A 5,231-nucleotide genomic window follows, 5' to 3' on the forward strand; every position below is an offset into this window, starting at 1 on the left:
AGCTAACCAATAACAAGCTCCCCAACTTGGCTCGAAGCCATAGATCAGAACACAAAATACTCATAACACTTTTACTCTATTGATTCCACAATACCATAGTGAGATTAAACTCGAATCATTTATAAGTTTGCGAAACTCATATTATCTAGTAATGTAAACCTTCTGCAACTCTCGCATTCATTCTCGCAACAGTTAAACCCACTCTCTTAAGCGACCCGAAATTCCAAATTCAGTACGTATTCTTTAATTACACATGGGATCTTCTGACATACACATGAGGATCACGCCACTTCAGAACACTATGCAGGAGATAACCCACCTGCTTCGCCCCAATACAACATTTCTGCACACTTTCCACCGACATAAGCATTACGTAGTCACTTGACCTTCTTGAGTCTGTACTCATATAGAAACATCACGCAGAATTAGCATATTTATCACATAGCTATCTAGCCGTCATTCCCACTATTAGGGACAATACTGAACATATAAGTTCAAAACACTTGCTCACACAATCAGCGCCTCGGTGCTTAAGCCATAGGCAAAAATCTGGCCTCAAGTCCTCCAGACTGGCCCAACATAAACTCACAGAGATTGCATCTCGCCCCTCGATTGAGGGATCACAAGCCATCAAGGCACATCTGATACTGAGCGCTCATGCGCGCGTACGAACATGTGGAAGGAATTTCAAGAGTTACTTTTCAAGCTGACTCAAGGACGCACGATAAGAATTCAAGAATGAGAAGTTTTTCCTAAAGGTTCTGCAGCCTCTCGAGGATAAATACAGACATCTTCGTACCGATCCGCGAGACTCTACTAAACCTGCTCATGACTCATGGGACCTATGTAACCTAAGCTTTGATACCAACTTGTCACGACCCAATCCCCGAACCCGGTCGTGATGGCGCCTCTCGTGAAGACAAGGCCAGCCAGACCAAAATGGAACACCTCTTTTAAACAGTTAATCATCATAAATAGTAATAACATATAATATAATGCTCATAAATTGCGAAATTTAACGATAATAACAGCAGGAACCATCCTGACACAGCCCAAACTGGGGTGTCACAAGTCACGAGCATCTATGAGAATGAAATTTCCACTTTACAGTCTAGAAATACACTGAACAAGAGTAATGAATAACATAGAAAGACAGTGGTGCTGCGAACGCTGGCAGTCACCTCGCTAAACCTCTTCAACCCTGCCTCCACACAGCCAATACCCGCTACCGGGTGAATAAATACCTGCAACTGCACGCGAGGTGCAGGGAGTAAAGTGAGTACTCCAACTCAGTGAGTAATAAAAGTAAATAATAACTGAGTAGCATGAAATCACGTAAAGCAACCAACATGCTATATAGAAGCAGTGTAAAACTCCTTGAGAAAAATCAGTGAAACTGTGAATTCTTTAGAAAATAACTTGGCTCGGTTCTAAACCTCTTTTGAAAATGATCTTTTCAACATTTGTGAAATAATTTCAAAACAATTGGTGCCGCTATGCACAGAAATCTGCCCCTCGGGCACAAATACCATAGTTAAACAAGCAAAAGACAAGTAAGTATGCAAAATGAACACATAAACCTCGCCCCTTGGGCAATCATATAGAATAGTACCAGCCCCACGGGCACAAATTAGTTCCTGGTCAGCCATTGTTACCTGACTGCACGGTGTTACTCCTGGTCAGTCATTGTTACCTGACCAAATTGCATCATACAGTGTCATTGTTACCCCTGTAACCTCACAATCACTCATATTAGCCCCTCGGGCATAGTATCAATCACTCAGCATAATGGTCAGCCATTGTTACCTGACCAAATTGCATAATACAGTGTCATTGTTACCACTGTTTCAAATCACATGGGTACCCGCGCTCACTATAGGTGTGCAGACTCCGGAGGGGCCCCTTACGGACCAAGCGCTATATCAAGCCACCTCGTGGCATCATCACTCAGGATATCCTCACATCACTCAAGCCACCTCGTGGCATATAAAGTATCTCAGGCCCTCGGCCTCATATCACTCAGCATATCCTCACATATGGCCCTCGACCTCACTCAGTCCGAAAATCATTACAAGCCCCTCGGACATTAGTAAAACAGTAGTTCTCAGCCCGAAACATGATGTAGAAATATCATTTAAGTTTCAAATCTGAGTAAAAGTGGCTGAGTTTGTAAAACAATAGATATCAACAAGACGGAGTTCAAATAATAAGTCAAGCAGTAACAAATGAATTTCAGTCAAATATTCACTAAAATCATCAATCGGGATGGACCAAGTCACAATCCCCAGTGGTGAAAGACCCCACACTCATCATCCAGCGTGTATCTTGCCTCAATATAGCACTACGATGTGCAATCCGGGGTTTCAAACCCTCAGGACATCATTTACAACCATTAGTCACCTCAAACTGGCTAATTCTCTAGCTCACGACGCCTTTGCCCCTTGAATTGGCCTCCACGCGCGTCGAATCTATCCAAAATCAGAACGAATACGTCACAATATTCTAAGGGAACAAAGCCAAAGCGAAAACATTCGAAAAATATCAAAAATCTCGAAATTAGCAAAACCCGAGCCCTGGGCCCATGTCTCGGAATCGGGTAAAATTTATATTTTCAGAATCCTCATACTCTCACGAGTTTAACCATATCAAAATTATCCAATTCCGATACCATTTGGTCCTTCAAATCATCATTTTATATTTTTGAAAGGTTCCACAATTTTCTTCCCAAATTCCATCTCAAATCACGAATTAAATGATGAATTCAGTGATAGATTCATGTACTCTAACCAAATCTGAGTTAGAATCACTTACCCCGACCAATTTCTTGAAAAACCTTCGAAAAATCGCCAAAATCCGAGCTCTCTAGGTCAAAATATCAAATAAAACCCAAAACCTCGTATTTATAGAGTACCCCTCGAATTCCGACACCACTGACCGCACAAAAATGACCGCGGTCCGCGCAAAACCAGCGGGGTCCGCGCAAAAACGACCCCGGCCGCGCAGGTCTTGCTCTACAGGGACAGGCTTTAGTATTTTGGCCATGACTTTTTCTACAGATGTCCTAATTGCGATATCTTTACTTTTCTGGAAACTAGACACGAAGGGATACAACTTTCGTTTTTGAATCACCTCAAAATTCCTTGTGGATCAAAAGATATGAGCTTCCAAAGTAGGACCAGCAACCTGCAGTCTTCACGACCGCGGACGCAGCCACTTTGACGTGGCCAGCACTAGGCCAGCGCGCCCAGCGCGAAAAGGAGCGCGGTTCGCGCCAAAACTGCTGCTCCCTCCATTTTTCTAATTTCCGGGGTGTCCGTACTCGCTCAAAACTCACCCGAAATACATCCGAGGCCCCCGGGACCTCAACCAAAAGCACCAACGCATCCTAAACATTATTCAACCTCATTCCAATCATCATAACACCTCGACTAACACCAAAATTATCAAATCACATCGAATTCAAGCCTATGAATCTCAAGAACTTCCAAATTCCATTTTTGATCAAAAATCCAACCAAACTACGTCCGAATGACCTCAAATTTTGCAGACAAGTCCAAAATGACATAACGAAGCTACAGAAACTCTCGGAATTTCATTCCGACCCTCGGATCAAAATCTCACCTATCAACCGGAATTCGCTAAAATACTAACTTCGCCAATTCAAGCCTAATTCTACACCGTACCTCCAAAACCACTTCCGATCACTCTCCTAAGTCACAAATTACCTCCCGAAGCTAACCGAACCATCGGAACTCACATCCGAACCCTCTAACACATAAGTCAACATTCGGTTAAGTTTTCCAACTTAAGCCTTCTTAAAAGAGACTAAGTGTCTCATTTCTTACCAAATCCTCTCCGAACTCGAACTAATCATCTCGATCCCATAAAGCACGGATAACGAAGCGTAAAGAAGCTGAAATGGGGGAAATAGAGCGGTGACTCATGAGACGACGGGTCGGGTCGTCACAGGTAGATTTAACACAACTTACTATTCTATAAATCATTATATAATATCCATGGCTGAAGGGTTGATTTGATTTTGTCAATACAACATCGTCGATTGACGATCTTAACATTTCAATGGTGTCATGTGTAAATGAGTCAGTAAAGAAGACTTGAATTTTCACAAGTAGTTTCTTGCTAGTTTCTTTGATAGAACGCGCTTTTGGTTGCTTAATCTATGTTATTGCTTAATTACAGGTGTTTGTTATACAAGTGGATGCCTTATTTCTATAATGTTTTAAAGGATTGCTTGGATTCTGTTTTCTGAAACTTCTATCTTTTTTCTTGTCAATAAAATGAATGAATGAGGGTATAAACAATAACTAGATATAATTTCTTTTTAGTTCACAACATATTTGATTCTAATGTGAGAAAATCTACATAGATTATCTTATATTTTGATAGTTAGTAATTACAAATATATGGACATAGTTTATGTTGTCATGTAGAGTAGTTTGTGGATGTAAAACTTTGTGATGATATACTAGGAATTGATAAACTTTCACATATGTTCAAGTTTGTAATGATAAAGTTCAGTTGCAATTTAGAAAGTACTACTAATATATATGCTTCATATTTTTTTTGCATTTTAGATAGTATTTTGAATTGATTTTTTTACAATTGAATGCAGATTTAATTGGAATCCAGGATGATTATAGAAAAATTAGAAGAAAAGCCTTCAGAAATAAAGAAGTTTTTGGCAGAAAAGTATTAGAGAACCCAGTTAGTAAATGGAGCTCAATCAAGGCAATTCCATCAACAAAGCTATCGAACTAGCTGGGAATAACTACTCAAAAGTTTCTTTCGCTTCCAAACAAGTGGAAGGACCTCACAAAAGAGGAGAAAGATGCAACACTTATTAGATTATATTGTACTTTTCAAGACAATTATATTTTTATTGTAGAACATATTAGTTTGTCATAAATGTGACAAAAATAGTCCGTCTCAGAATTGCCTTATCAATAATATACTATATTCTTTAATTACGAATTATCTTTGTATTTTTTGACAATAGCAATTATCACTAATCATGATGTTTTATAGTGACATTTTTGTTTTATTGGTAAAACCAATATTTTTGGTGACACAATGACTTTTAGCTATAAAATAATAAAGCTTATTTATAAAAGCAAAATTGTCACTAATTGATATATTTAGGGATGAAATACTTTTTCCGTATATAAAATGCATTCTTTAGTGATGAAATTGTGAATATTCAACTACGAAAT

Source organism: Nicotiana tabacum, chromosome 8 (assembly GCF_000715075.1).
Source record: "Nicotiana tabacum cultivar K326 chromosome 8, ASM71507v2, whole genome shotgun sequence".
Lineage (NCBI taxonomy): Eukaryota > Viridiplantae > Streptophyta > Magnoliopsida > Solanales > Solanaceae > Nicotiana > Nicotiana tabacum.